General features: G+C 52.9%; 1 pseudogene; it reads right to left on the bottom strand.

Moving 5' to 3' along the window:
* LOC116806943 (dynein axonemal heavy chain 5-like) overlaps nt 1-15,957 on the bottom strand; it is a 79,310-nt pseudogene that overhangs the window by 49,460 nt on the left and 13,893 nt on the right.

Below are 15,957 nucleotides of genomic sequence, written 5' to 3'. Positions count from 1 at the left end.
AAGGGCTGCGCTGAGTTTGTCGGGAAGCAAGGACATAGACAGCGCCTTGTGTTTGGGAGTGAGGAGCTGCTGGTTTTTTGCAATTGCCTTCACTGTGCAATGAATGCCGGGGTGGGCTGTGAACTCTACTGCAACGAGCTGGGCACCGGAAAACAGGGAGCACAGACGTCTGACAGGAGTTTAAAGCTCGCCTAGGAAAGAGCAGTGTTTTTGGAGTGTTCAGCAAATCCATGTTTCTGCGCAAAAGCGGGATACGAGCACTGTGCTGGAAAGCTTTCTCCCTGCGAGACACGCTGGAAAAGCTTTTTGCTATGACGCAGTCCACTCGAGACGCGGACTACGGCTCTCCGCAGCTTTCCGGAGGGAAGCGCCGGCTCCCGGCGTCTTTCCACCGAAGCCGCGCTTTGCAGCCTACAACTGCCGTCCACGCCAGCGGTGCACGTAGTAGCCGCTTCTTCGCCCCAGCGAGGCCGGGAAAGCACTTGGCTTCTGAGAGGCGAAGAACGAAGCCGGCTTGTGTGCGCAACTTCGGGACTGCTAGAGGACGGTGGCTGCAGCTGCCTGCACTTTCAATTCACCTCTGGCATGCTTATGGCAGGTCTTCCAGGACCACTTTCCTGGGTTTTGACTTCGTCCTGATGCAGATGTCCTGGAGAATTCTTCTTCGGGTGCTGAGCTTCCAAGATGCAGAGAACTTGAAGGCAGCTGCAGAAAAGAAGGGCTGCACTGAGTTTGTCGGGAAGCAAGGACATAGACAGCGCCTTGTGTTTGGGAGTGAACAGCTGCTGGTGTTTTGCAACTGCCTTCACTGTGCACTGAATGCCAGGGTGGGCTGTGCACTCTACTGCACCGAGATTGGCACCTGAAAACGGAGAGCACAGTGGTCTGACAGCAGTTTGAAGCTCGCCTAGGAAAGAGCAGTGTTTTTGGAGTGTTCAGCAAATCCATGTTTCTGGGCGAAAGCGTGATACGTGCACTGTGCTGGAAAGCTTTCTCCCTGCGAGAAACGCTGGAAAAGCTTTTCGCTATGACGCAGTCCACTAGAGACGTGGACTACGGCTCTCCGCAGCTGTCCGCAGGGAAGCGCCAGTTCCCGGCATCTTTCCGCCGAAGCCGCGCTTTGCAGCCTAAACCAGCGGTTCACGCCAGCAGTGCAAGTAGTAGCCGCTTCTTCGCCGCCTAGAGCCGGGGAGAGCAGTTGGCTTCTGAGAGGCAGAGAACGAAGCCGGCTTGTGTGCGCAGCCTTGGGACTGCTAGAGGACGGTGGCTGCAGCTGCCTGCCCTTTCAATTCACTGCTGGCATACTTATGGCAGGTGTTCCAGGACGACTTTCCTGGGTTTTGAATTCGTCCTGATGCAGACGTCCTGGAGAATTCTTGTTTGTGCCCTGACCTTCCAAGATGCAGAGAACTCGATGGTAGCTGCAGAAAAGAAGGGCTGTGCTGAGTTTGTCGGGAACCAAGGACATAGACAGTGCCTTGTGTTTGGGAGTGAGCAGCTGCTGGTTTTTTGCAATTGCCTTCACTGTGCACTGAATGCCAGGGTGGGCTGTTCACTTTACTACAACGAGCTGGGCGCCGGAAAAAAGAGAGCACAGACGTCTGACAGCAGTTTGAAGCTCGCCTAAGAAAGAGCAGTGGTTTTGGAGTGTTCAGCAAATCTATGTTTCTGGGTAAGAGCGGGATACGAGCACTGTGCTGGAAAGCTTTCTCCCTGCGAGACACGCTGGAAAAGCTTTTCACTATGACGCAGTCCACTAGAGACGCGTACTATAGCTCTCCGCAGCTGTCCGGAGGGAAGCGCTGGATCCCGGCGTCTTTCCACCGAAACCGCGCTTTGAAGCCTACAACTGCGGTTCACGCCAGCGGTGCACGTAGTAGCCGCTTTTTCGGCTCCGGGAGCCGGGGAGAGCGGTTGGCTTCTGAGAGGCGAAGAATGAAGCCGGCTTGTGTGCTCAGCTTTGGGACTGCTAGAGGACGGTGGCTGCAGCTTCCTGCCCTTTCAATTCACCGCTGGCATGCTTATGGCACGGTTTTCCAGGACGACTTTCTTGGGTTTTGACTTGGTCCTGATGCAGACGTCCTGGAGAATTTTTGTTCGTGCCCTGATCTTCCTAGATGCAGAGAAGTCGATAGATGCTGCAGAAAAGAAGGGCTGCGCTGAGTTTGTCGGGAAGCAAGGACATAGACAGTGCCTTGTGTTTGGGAGTTTTATGTGTAGTAGATATAATTTGCGCCATTTCTAATATGATATATGTGATTTTGAATATTTGTTAGAGTATACATGTTTGTATTAGGAGTCCCCCCCTCAGAGGCGCAGGTGAGACTGGGTGTAGATTGAAAACTGATTTACAAGTAAGAAGGTAGAGCTCGCCAGGAGATGGGCCATGTCTGGGGAGATACAGAAACCCAGGTGCTGATCGTTCGCGTAAACGACCCGAGATGGATATCGTGGAAATCCTGAAGCAGATACATGTGAATATGGCGTTCCCGTAAATTTCATCAAAGGATTCAACAAACTCCAGACAGTGATTTGTTCTCCCTCATCACCAAAAAAGAAAATCTTATTAACATGTAGACTCTGAATAGAAGAAAAGACTGATTGCTGAAATCTTGGCCACAGGCAGAATTTTCCCTATAAAAACTGCTTGTGCCAGGATGGAGGTGTGTGGGCATAGAGGAAAACTGCTGCTGAGGCTGACCTCTTTGTTGCACACCCAGGGCCGACCCCGGGCTCGGCTCTGTTCTTTCCTTGTGGCTGGCTTGATAAAATTTGATTGTAAAATAAATATTTTATTTTTCATATTAATTTGGCTGGACAAATTTTCATTTTTAAAAATCTTGGTGACCCCTTACGTGATCTGGTTTGGGGGTATCCCGGGAGTTCCCTCTCCTGGATCCGGAGGGCGCCCTGCTGATTTCAGCAGCCGGACAGGACTGCAAAACCCCACGGAACCAACCAGATTCCGAAAGCAGCCAAAAAGCCACATTAAGGAAAGGATATAAACGGGCCCAGAGCCCTCGGAATTCGGAGCTAAATCTCCGAAGCTGCAGCAATTTTTCACTCGTAAAATCGACGTGCACGAAGAATCCACGCGGAAAAAGGAGCCGTGAGTACTGCGTGGTTGGGTGGCGCGTGGGTGGGTATGTGTTTGAGTGAGACGTGGCATAGCCACGGCGTGAGTGAGGACCCCAATAAACCGCAGTTCCACTAGCCCGAGAGGGAGGTGGTCAGCTAAGGGGGAAGCGAAAGGACTTGGGTATAACTCACAACACGCATACGACCTGAAACTCTGGGTGTTACAGAGATCCACCCATGGACGGGTCGGGGGAGGGAAGGTACGTTCTTGTGGACTCGAGAAATTGGTAAACCTCACCGGCTCTGGGCTCGGGGAGCCCAGGAAAACAAGTAAAAGAGAGCTCACTCATTTTCCAGCCGAAAAACCCGCAGATCGGTTCGCTGTGTGGTCATTTAGGTTGGCAAGGTTCGGTCAAGAGAAGACCGGTTTAAACACCTGTAAAAACTCAGTTCGGGTTAGGACTGAAATAAATCTTTTAGTACGCGGGTAACTGACTTCTCGGAACAACTTGTGGACACTGACTTGGAATACGGTAAGAAAACTTTAAATATGGGACAGAGGAACAGTAAAATACCCCTTAAGTTAATGTTTTAAAAGGCTGCGCAGCTCTGTGCAGCCGCAGGCAGCATGCCTCTGCAGTTTTTAAAACTCGCGCAGCAGCGGCAGACGCGGCAGTGCCGGCTCGGAGGGAGCAGAGGGCTCTGCCTGCCTATGCCCTTCGCAGCAGTACGGGGCGGCTTCGGTTTCCCCGCGGCAGGAGGGGGAAGCGGAGGGGGCTCCGACTTACCCCGATAGCGGCAGGGGCGGCGGCGGCTCACGGTGGCAGCGGGGGGAGCACGGCTCGGGCTTTCCTGCCACGCACGGGCAGCGGGGGGAGCATGGTTTGGGCTTTCCTGACACGCACGGGCAGCGGGGGAGCACGGCTCGGGCTTTCCTGACACGCGTGGGCAGCACTGGTCGCCGCTCGGCCACGTGGCGTGGGGAAACCTGGTCCTGCAGGCGGCAGTTTTAAAAACAGCACAAGCTGCTGCTAGTAATCTGCAGGGCTGAAATCTAAGTGCTTTTGGCTTCTCGACCACAGTTTTTGGGAATCGGTAGCGAATTTGTCTTGTTTCTGGTCAATATAAAGTTGTGCTGTGCATTTTACGGCTAAAATGAGAGTGGGACAATGAAGAGCTAGATTATGCCAGGCTATAGGAACATGCCAGCACGCGGCTGTTCTCTATTAAGACAACTGGCTACAAGGTAAGTACGGGGCAGCTGCCACCCCCATACCAAGTTCCTCCATCACAAGCACAAGTCTTGGCAGCCTCCACTCCCCCCCCTCCCCCCTCCAGATCGGTCTGCATTACCCCTAATGCAGGAATATCAGCTGCAGACACTGCTGGGACCGTCTCAACCCCCACCCCCCCTCTCCACACAGCACGGGGAAACACACACACACACATACCACACCGGGGAAAGCACATCCCCTCCTGCCAGTAGAACTCGGCAAAAAAAAAAAAAAAAAAAAAAAAAAAAAAAAAAAAAACAAGGAAAGAAAACACGGGGGATATAAGGGCTTTCAAAAAAGAAATAGGAAAATTGATGGATGACCCATTGGCGGTAGCAGAAAGGCTGGACGAATTTTTGGGAAATAGTATATATTCATATGATGATATCTCGGCTATATTAAGATCTTTGTTTAATACTGAAGAGCGAGATATGATAAGGCAGGCTGCCATCAAGGATTGGGAATTCAGGAACCCCCAGGGTGGGAGCGGGGCTGAAAAGTGGCCAGAACAAAGACCATCATGGAATGCTCAGGTGGAAGCAGACCGGGAAAAAATGATCAGACTAAGGAGTAAGGTAATACAAGGTATTCGGGAAGCAGTCCCAAAGGGACAAAATATTAGTAAAGCATTGGGGGAATGCCAGGGGAAGGATGAAACTCCTACAGATTGGCTGGAGAGGCTCAGGAAAAATCTTCAAATGTATTCCGGTACCGACCCTGAATCCCCTGTGGGGGTGGTCCTTTTAAAAACACAATTCGTTGCTAAATCATGGGAGGACATTCGAAGGAAGTTAGAAAAATAGATAATTGGCAAGAGAAGAGCTTGCAGGAACTATTAACGGAAGCACAAAAGGTGTATATGAGAGGGGATGAGGAAAAACAAAAAACGCAGGCCAGGGTGTTAGTGGCAGCAGTAAGGGAAGCACAAACACAAATGGCTGAGACATCAGCTCCGGCCGGGGGGCCCCAGAGAAAGCTGGCACACACCCAAAAGAAAAACAAACAGGTAAGTGCCCCTGAATGTTTTTACTGTAAAAAGAAAGGACACCTCAAGAGGGATTGTAAGAAACGAATAAAGGATGAAAAGGTCTTTCAAGAAGAACAGAGGTGTCAGGGGCCTTATAACTTGGGGTCACGGACATCGAGAGAGCCCTTGAGAAAATTAAAAAGTTGGATCGCAAAAACAGGAGCTGGTCCTTTTAGTTAATTCTGGAGCAGAAAGAACCACAGTTCAAAGACTGCCCCCTGGATGTATCAAAGGTAAGGATTTCATGACTGTGATTGGGGCTGAAGGGGAGCCCTTTCAAGTCCCCGTCCTAAGGAATGTAGAAATAGAATCAGATAATAAAATCTGTGTTGGGGATGTTTTATTAGTAGAAGAAACAGAATACAATTTATTGGGAAGGGATTTAATGGTGATATTAGGAATAAGTATAATTGCAAAGGACTCACAACTCATGGTAAGTTTATACAACCTAACTACTGAGGATGAAAAGAAAATTGATCCCAGGGTTTGGCACATTCCAGGAGAAGCTGGAAAATTAAACATAGAACCAATTCACATTGAAATTGAGAGACCAGAGGACCCCATAAGGGTAAAACAGTATCCCATCTCCCTAGAGGGAAGGAAGGGATTGAAACCAATAATCGAGGATTTAATAAAATGAAGCACTTTAGAGCCCTGCATGTCAAGGCATAATACACCTATATTGGCAGTCCAAAAATCAGATGGTAATTATCGGCTGGAACAAGACCTAAGAGCAGTAAATCAAAGAACAAAAACCCTGTTTCCCACGGTCTCTAATCCATATACTTTGCTGAATAATGTGTCCCCAGATGACAAGTGGTATAGTGTGATCGACCTAAAGGATGCCTTCTGGACTTGTCCTCTAGCTGAGGGAAGCCGTGATTATTTTGCCCTCCAATGGGAGGACCCGGACACACATAGAAAGCAACAACTAAGATGGACTTCTCTTCCTCAAGGGTTTATGGACTCACCAAATCTCTTTGGTCAGGCCCTGGAAAAGGTGCTTAGCGAATTTGTGCCAGTCCAGGGAACCAAACTATTGCAATATGTAGACGACTTATTAGTAGCTGGCTCTAAGGAGGACGAAGTAAGGACTGGAACTATAGCTCTGTTAAACTTCCTGGGAGGACGAGGGTTGAAAGTTTCAAAGTCTAAATTACAATTCACTGAACCTGAAGTGAAATACTTGGGGCACTGGCTGACAAAGGAGAAGAAGAAACTAGACCCAGACCGGGTGGCAGGGATATTGCATTGCCCCCTCCCCAGACTGTTGCCTTTATGAAAGACAACCAGGGACCTGGTTCAGGTAAGGCAGCACGGCGGCCTGGTCTCGTCCAAGCCACTCGGGCTAATCAACACATGCAGATACCAATATGGCAGACGGTTGAAAAGCGTTTATTATCCTATTTCGTGGGTTTAAATAGGTTTAGGGGTCTTTGCTACGTCAGAGGGGGGTTGGGGGGTCTCAGAGGATAGTGGGTAGTGGAATTTTACCAGAACAGGTGTGGCTACATTCTTCTCTGACTCCTGGGGTTAACAGATAAGCGGGGAAGAGAGAGGGGGGAAGGGGTCTGTCTTTCCGTGACATCCCGGTGATCTTCCGCTCCGCCTGTCCCTATCTACCACATCTCCCCCCTCCTTATCACATACAAAATGAGGTAGTTGTAGATAGAGGCATTGGAGTGAGGTACAGACTTGTAACTTGTTAAGGAAAGGGTGGTTTAGTACATCAGGGTAGATTTTTTAAGGCAGGTGCTGAAGGCTTTAGCTACTGACTGTGTTTGCAGTTTTTTGGTTTATAGCATTTGTTGGTGGCCTATGAACAGAATGTTTGCCCTTTCCAGACGGGCTTGAACAAACGAGACTAGTTTGTTCAGCAGGCATGGTCCTATGGTAATAGCCAAAAGCAGTATTGCCAGTGGACCTACCAGGGCGGAAATTAAAGTGGTGAGCCAAGGTGATTGATTGAACCAGGATTCAAACCAGCTCTGCTGGGTCTCCCTGTCTCTCTTTCTCTGAGCCAGTCTGTCTCGGAGTTCTGCCATGGAGTCTTTAACGACTCCTGTATGATCTGCATAAAAGCAGCATTCCTCCTTCAAAGCTGCACACAGTCCTCCCTGCTGCATGAACAAAAGGTCCAGACCTCGCCTATTTTGTAAAACTACTTCTGAAAGCGAAGAGACTGACTTCTCTAGATAGGAGATGGATTTCTCGATCCTCTGCAGGTCCTCATCGATGGTCATTTGCAGCTGGGAGAGTCCGTGTTGCTGGGTTGCGATGGCTGAGACGCCCGTGGCGGTGCCAGCTGCTCCCAGGCCGAGCAGCATCGCGATGGTTATACCTGTGATGATTTCCCTTTTGTGGAGTCTGTTAGGTTCTTCGAGAAGATGGTATATTTCTTCGTCTGAGTGGTACAAGACCCTGGGGACAATCAGAACTTGGACACAGAAATCAGTAGAGTCATTGAATTTGTCAAGGAACACACAAGGACTCACTCCGGACCTTTGGCAGACCCACATCCCAGACGCAGATGGGATCACCCACTTGTTAGTTTTTCTGTTAGGTTTGACAACTTTAGTGCAGAAGTTGCCTTTCTGCTTTGCTAAGGTTGCATTCCCAAAACATTTGCCCTGTCCTGTGATTTGACTCAGGGTGATTCCTCTGCGGGGAGTGTCCCATCTGCACTGGTGGGGGGCGCTGGCCGAGGAGTAACTGAAGGGGGTGTCCAAAGCAATGCCTTCATAAAAAGGGGGTTTGATATCATAGCAAAGCCAACAGGAGTTAGTTAGGTTCGGTTTGGTTTCGTTTAGGGTTAAAAAGGTAGCTTCTAGCATACGAAAGATTGGGTTTGGGTCTGATTCAGCCATGCGGCCTATCTGGGGGGTATCTGCAAGGCTGGTCGGGGTGTCAGTGGCTTTTGGGGTCAGGGTTTTAAGGTGGGTTGTGTTTTTCCCTCTCAGCACATTCCTGATAATTTTGTTGGGTCCCACTGGTCGAGGCGTTGGCGGCTGGAGCCTGATAATTCTCACATTCACCCACCTCCTCGGTCCTTTGAGGACCACTGTCCATGTTCTACCCGTGGCCCAGCTAGGGTGATCTGGCTGCAGGACAGTCATGTTATAACTTACGCATGCCCGTTGTCTAGGCTGTGCAGTGTGGTCTCCGCAGCCAAAGGGTGCCCAGGTGAACTGTAAGAATTTGTCGGGCTCCTGTGGTTGCCACCCGTCTGCCCATGGTCTGGCATCTGTAACAATGGTTTCGCAACCCCAATACCCACAATGTCCCCATCCCGGGTAGTCACAGTACCTTTTCCCTGGGTTGGACGCTGGGCACCAATAGGATATGTACATGAGTATGATGTGTGGGCTTGAGGGCCGTATTTTCGGTTGCCCTGGAAACAGATCGGCTATGTGGAATACGAAGGATGAAGCGTTTGCGGTGGTGACCTCTTTGAACACCTTGTCGCTTGAGAGATGTTGCATGACCCATCTGAACGGCTGGTGAGGGTAGTGGCCTGGGTCGGCTTGCCCCCCGGCCACAAACTCCATCAGCAGGATTGCACAGAGACACTGCACATGTCTGGGTCTCACCGCCGTGGGACGCTCGGGCTCTGTCTGGTGGCTTGGTGGTCCGTTATCTCTCTCTGGAGCAGGTGTGTGTGTGTCGCGGGGACGGTCCACGAGCGTGTCCTGCGAACGAAAACTCACAGTTTTCCATTAGTTTCATTCTTAAGGTCAGGTTTGATCGACCTGAGTGGACACCACCTGATCTTGCCCTCCTTTTTAACTGCCGCGTACCCCCGTCCCGTAAGCACCAGTCTCCAGCCCCGTTCCCACTCGCCCAGCTCGTTTTTGACCATGACCTGTGGGCCCTCCTCTAGTGTCTGGGTGGCCCAGTGTTTTCGAATGGGACTGTTTGCTTCATCTCCCCTAGGAAATTGGTTCAGTGCTAGCAGCGCGGTTGCTAGCATGCGTGTCTGGTCTCCTGAGGGGATGGAATTGGCAAAGCCCTCTGCCTTTGCCAACACTTCTAACTTGGCTTTTAGGGTCTGATTTGCTCGCTCGACAATGGCCTGTCCGGTGCTGTTATATGGGATTCCCTGTGCTAAGGTGATACCCCACACCGAGGCGAATTCTCGCACTGATTTGGAGATAAAATTGGAAGCATTGTCAGTTTTAATTTGCTTGGGGATACCAAGCCATGTCATAACTGTCAGCCAGTGCTGGATCGTGGCCTTCAAGTTGGGTTTGAGATGCTGTGTCGCTATGATCACTCCGCTGTAGGTGTCCACTGTCACTGCAAGCCATGCTCGGGGCTTCAGCAGTTCGCAGAGGGTGAAGTCTGACTGCCAGATTTCTGATGCCTTGAGGCCTCTCGGGTTGACTCCACCGGTCCATAGGGGTGACTTCTGGCAGTGAGGGCAGGTGGCCACTACGTGCCTCGCGTCTGCTGTCGAGATCCCACATCTTTTTGCCAGTGCTTTGGCCCCTATGTGGAGTGACTCGTGCAGCTGACGAGCTTCCTGCAGTGTCCACACTCCCTTCGCTGCGGCATCTGCTTTGTCGTTGCCAGTCTGGAAGAAGCCCTTGACTGGGTTATGGCTGTTGACGTGGATGACGGACACGGTGCCCTGGCGTGAGGAGAGTGCCTCTTCAAGCATGGAGGCCGTCGTGGATGTTGACACACCTGGTCTTGACATGGCTAGGCAGAGCTTTGCCACGAATATAGAGTCTGTCACGATGTTGAGGTGTTCGTCCTGGAAAAGTCCGCATGCCAAGACCACTGCTGCTGCTTCCAGCTGTTGCACTGACAGCGTGGGGTCACACGTTTTGACGCAATGCCATGTTTCTCCTGCCTGCCACACTGCTGCTGCGGTAGAAGTCATGGAGGAGGCGTCTGTAAAGACCGTTGGTCCTGGTTGCGGTCGGTCCATGACCTTCGGTGGCACATCTATGTCGACGATGGTCAGTAGCTGGGTCCAGGGTGGTTTGGTGGCGTAGGAGATTTCTCCTCCGAAGCCGGTGAGAGCGAGGGCCAGGTGCTCCGATATTGCAGTTGACTCCGTGGTCGGTCGCTTGCGGAAGGGGAGGTGGATCCTTGCCGGCTCGGCTCCCAGGTGTCTCAGGGCGAGTCTCCTGCCTTTCGTGATGAGGTTAGCAATGCACTCAACTCCTGGGGAGAACGCGTGAGTCGGTCTTCCGAGGACCACCCACTGGATCGGCTGGGATTTTTCGGAAGGTCCTTGGGCAAGTGCTCCCACTCCTCCCTTCTGCGTGAAGTGGACGTATAAGTCCAGTGGTACGCCCGGGTTCCACCTGGCAAGCAGGCTAGTGGACATCTGACGTTCGATGAAGTCGAGGGATTTTGTTGCTTGCGGCGTCAGCTCCTTGGGGTCCCAGGGGTGTTTTCCTTTCAGGAGGTCATACAGGGGGTCCATGACCTCTGGCGGAACTAGGATGATGTTGCGGAGCCACTGCAGAGATCCCACGAGTCGCTGCATGTCGTGGAGGGTCTTGATGTCTCGGCGGACTTTTATCTTGGGTGGGGTCACGTAGGAGTTTGTGATCCCCACTCCCAGGAAGGTCACGCACGGTCCTCTCTTGATCTTCGTGTTCGCGATCTCGAAGCCGTTGGCCTGGAGGGTTTCTGTGATCGTGGACACTAGGTGATCCACTTGGCCTGCCGATGGTGCGGCGACGAGGATGTCGTCCATGTACTGAATGATGGTCGCAGCAGGGTGGGAGTGTCGGACTGGCATCAGTGCCCTGTCCACGGTGATCTGGCATATGGTCGGGCTGTCCACAAGGCCTTGAGGTAGCACCTTCCATTGGAAGCGGAGGTTAGGTCGCTCGCCGTTCGGGAACACGATGGAGAAGGCGAACCGTTCTTTGTCCTCGGCATGAAGGGGTATTGAAAAGAAACAGTCTTTGATGTCCAGCACTGCGCACGGCTGCCCTTTGGGGATGGCTGAGTTTGCGGGCAGTAGTGTCTGAAGTGGACCCATGGGCTGAATTGTCTTGTTTACTTCCCTCAGGTCGTGGACGAGGCGGTAGCCTTCTCCTGATCTCTTGGGGATTACAAACACAGGGGTGTTCCACGGGCTGGTGGAGGGTTCGATGTGGCCCTTTTGTAGCTCGCGGTCGACTAGTTCTAGCAAGGCTGTCATTCGAGGCTTTGACAGGGGCCACTGCTCAACCCATACGGGGTCTGGTGATTTCCAAGTCAGTTTGATTGGCAGCAGTGGGTGCACAGCAGTGGCCCTCATCATAAATTTGTAATCCTGACTCCTAGCATGGCGAGAACGTCCCTTCCTATCAGGGGTGGGGAGTTTTGCAAGATATAGGGGTGGATTGCTACTGTTTGTTCTGGTCCTTTCTTTGTATGCAGCGTTATAGCTACCAACTGGGTGCTTTTCCAAGCCCGGGACAGCCCTCCCACCCCGTTCACTGGGGATACTTCCTTGTACGGCCAGTGTCGGGGCCACAGGGCTTGGGGTAGGATTGTGCAGTCTGCTCCTGTGTCTGCCCAAAACTGAAGCCCTATTACATGGGGGTCCTGACTGTCATAAAGGCGGCATGTCCCCCAGATTTTCGGGGGTTCCCTCCCTATTTTTAGGGCCAGGGCCACCCAGGGGTTGTCCTGTTCTGGGGCGCCCCCTGCTGACCCTGTGGCACAGGCGCTGCTTGCGGTGGCGGTGGGTACGAAGGCGCCGCAGGCTGTGCCGTGATACTCGCTGGCAGGGGTATGAAGTTGGCTGCTTCCTGTGGGAGAATGGGGTACGAGGGCTCCCCGCCCCACTGGGGGTTGGCATGGATGGGCCGCCTCATATTCGCAGCGGGAGGAGGCTGGGTGCGGCCCGCTGGCCCCCTCCCCTTTCCGTTTCCCTGGGCCCGGGACCTGCATTCCCTAGCCAGATGCCCCTTCCTCCCGCAGCCCCAGCAGGATCCCCGCGGGCGTGTTTGGGGCGGAGGCGCTGCGGCGGGCCGCCGTGCTGGCTGGGGGCAGCTCACCGCGATGTGACCCGCCTCCCCGCACTTGAAACACGCCATGGCATTGGTCAGGGTGTGGACGGCCGCCTGAATGGGCGTCAGGTGTTCCTCCCTCACTACGTGTCTGATCATGTCAGCCAGGCTAGCCCCGGCTGGCAGGGAGCGTAAGATATCCTTAGTAACGGAGTTGCACTGCTGGCGCAGGCAGTCGGCCACCACGGGGCCCCTTGCCTCTGCCGGCAGGGTAGAGGAGTCTATCGCTGCCTGCAGGCGATCTACGAACTGTGTGAAGCTTTCGCTCTCTGCCTGCCTCACGGTGGACCACGGTGCCGGCTTGGCCACGACTCGGGAGGCGGCGCGAATCGCCTCTCTAGCAGCCCGAGTGGTCGCTCTGACCTCCTCAGCCTGCATCTGTGCTGCTTGCTGCTGTGGCGTGATCATATCATCATGCTTTCCTATCAGTCTGGATAAGCTCGATCTGTGTAGGGGCTGCCGCGCGCCGGACGCCTGGGCTAGCTGCTTTCTACAATTATCCTCCCACTCCTGCCTAAAGACGATCATTCCCGCCCCGTCTAATATCATACGCCCTATCCGTTCGATATCAAAGGGAAGCAAGTCATCGTTGCTAAAAAGACCATCGATTAACGTAGTAACTATAGCCGAGTTGATCCCCTTTTCCGCAATGGCTTTGACAATTGCCTGTATATCCTTTGGGTTTATCGGGGTATAGACCCTTTGTTGGTTCCCTTCCGGACCGGTAAGCCGTACTGGGAAGGCTTGTATGGCTGCCGCTGGGGACCATTCAGCACAAGCTATCTTTATTTTCCCCCAGTCAGTAAACTGGGCTGATTCGTATTGTAGTTGTTTTTCGGCGCGGCTTAGAGCTTTACCCGGCTTTGTTTCAAGCCGTGCCGGTTCCGTTTCGTCTGAATCGGAGCCATCGCTAGCTTCCGTCCGCTCCTCCGAGCTGCTGGAGCTGTTGCTGGTCTCTGAGCCGGAAGACGAGTGCCAGTGCACTTCCAGGGCTCCACGCCGTTTTGTTCGGCCCCGGGCTCGCTCCCCCCCTCGGGGGAGGGGCCGTTCCCGCCCCCCCGGCTCGCCGCGCCCCTCGCGGGGGGTGGTTTTTCCTTATATGGTGGCGGCTCCCGGCGCGGCTGCCGATTGGCTCTGTGTCCCGAGCCGCTCTCCGCCCCTTTCTCCCGCGCGCGCGCATTCCCGAGGTCGCGCTCCCCCCGGGTGTTCGCGCCGGGACCGCCCGAGCCCCGCCCCTCCCCGCCGCTCGCGGCGCCATGTTCAAATGGGTAGGGAGGCGGCGTGGCCGCGCCGTCTTCCCAAACCGCGGTTTCGGCGGCTTGGGCTTCTTTTAGCAGCCCTTGCCAGAAGTGCTCCGCGTGCTCTTGCGTCTCCGGCATCGGATCGCGGGCGGGCGGCGGCGGCGGCTCGGAGGAATTTGCGGTCTCTCGGGGGATATGAGCGGGGGGGGGTTTTTGGGGATTTTCGGCGGCGGGGGTGTCGCGGGGGGTTCCTGCGGGGGGGGGTGGGCTCTGATCTGGGGGAGGGGGTGTCGCGCTGAGCCCCCCTGGGTCCCCGCTGCCGGGCAGATCGCTCTCAGGGGCAGTCTGCGTCCCCGCCCCCACGCCGAGTTTAGGAGTAACTAATAAACACGTGCGCGCCGCGCTCCATGTCTCCTGCTCTTCTATCGCTTTGCGTAGGGCTTTTTCTACTCTGCCCCACGCTTTAAGATTTCTGCCGCTGCCGGAGGATTTTGTGTCCTCGGCTAGCGCGGCAGTGCATTTGTCCCATATTTCCGGATGTAATACATCCACGGGACGCTCTATTGCCCCTAGCTCAAGCAATCTCGCCATGGCAAGATGAAAATCCTTGAGCTTACACCTAATACCCCACTGTGAATAAATAGCACTCACGATCCTGGCGATTGCGTCCATGACGCCCGCGGATCCTAGGGGACGTCTCCCCTTACGCCTGGGTACGGTTCGACCGTCCTGGCCGCTGCTTCTGTCCAGGTGAAACCCGTCAGCCGGGCAAATTTTTCTTCTTTTGTCCCGGGTTTCCGGCACCAGTATGTTGCCTTTATGAAAGACAACCAGGGACCTGGTTCAGGTAAGGCAGCACGGCGGCCTGGTCTCGTCCAAGCCACTCGGGCTAATCAACACACGCAGATACCAATATGGCAGACGGTTGAAAAGCGTTTATTATCCTATTTCGTGGGTTTAAATAGGTTTAGGGGTCTTTGCTACGTCAGAGGGGGGTTGGGGGGTCTCAGAGGATAGTGGGTAGTGGAATTTTACCAGAACAGGTGTGGCTACATTCTTCTCTGACTCCTGGGGTTAACAGATAAGCGGGGATAAGAGAGGGGGGAAGGGGTCTGTCTTTCCGTGACATCCCGGTGATCTTCCGCTCCGCCTGTCCCTATCTACCACACCAGACAAAAAGAGAAGTCAGGCAATTGCTGAGACTTTTGGGCTTTTGCAGACAATGGATCAAAGGGTACAGTGAAAAGGTAAGGTTTTTATATGACAAACTTACCACAGACAGACTTAAGTGGACCGAAAAAGATGAAGAGAGCTACAGAGGATTGAAAGAAACCCTCATGGCAGCTCCAGTATTGAGTCTCCCTGACCTAAAAAGGCCCTTTCAGCTCTTTGTAGCTGTGAACAACCACACTGCCCACGGAGTTCTGACCCAGGACTGGGCAGGGGCCAAAAAAAAAAAAAAACCAAAAAAACCCCAGTTGGATATTTGTCCAAACTCCTGGACCCTGTCAGCAGGGGATGGCCCACCTGCTTACAGGCAATTAGTAGCAATATTAGTAGAAGAAGCCAAAAAGGTAACATTCGGGGCTTCATTAACCATTTACTCCGCTCACAATGTGAGAAGCATCTTGCAGCAGAAAGCTGACAAGTGGCTGACAGATGCCAGGCTCCTGAAATATGAAGCTATTTTAATCCATTCCCAGGACCTGGAGCTAAAAACTACCCCAGCACAAAATCCTGCCCAGTTTCTGTTTGGGGCAGTCCAAGGGCATCCTCCCCATGACTGTGCTGAAATGGTAGAATTACAGACCAAAATACGACCTGATTTAGAAGAAGAAGAACTCGAGGAAGGGAAAAAATGGTTTGTGGATGGGTCTGCCAGGGTGATATCGGGATATGCAGTCATAGATGGGAGGACGGGAGGGGTGATAAAATCTAGGCCCCTGAATGCAGGGTAGTCAGCTCAGGTCTGTGAACTGTATGCAGTATACAGAGCTTTGCTGGGTCTTGAAGGGAAAAAGGGGACAATTTTCACTGATTCCAAATATGCATTTGGGGGGGGGTGCACACCTTTGAGAAAATCTGAGAAGAAAGAGGTCTGTTAAACACACGAGAAAAAGGATTGATTCATGAAGAAATAATTAAACAAATCCTAAAAGCCATTAGAAGGCCAGAAGCTATTGCTATAGTCCATGTAAAAAGACACCAAACCGGGATGCAATTCAGGACTCGGGGGAACAATTTAGCAGACAAAGAGGCAAAAAGCGCTGCTTTGCTAAAGGTAAGTGCCCCAGAGATTAAAAAAGGAGACGCTC

This window comes from Taeniopygia guttata, chromosome W (genome assembly GCF_048771995.1).
Source record: "Taeniopygia guttata chromosome W, bTaeGut7.mat, whole genome shotgun sequence".
Lineage (NCBI taxonomy): Eukaryota > Metazoa > Chordata > Aves > Passeriformes > Estrildidae > Taeniopygia > Taeniopygia guttata.
Note: the sequence above shows the minus strand (reverse complement) of the source record. Positions and strands in the feature narration are given on the sequence as shown.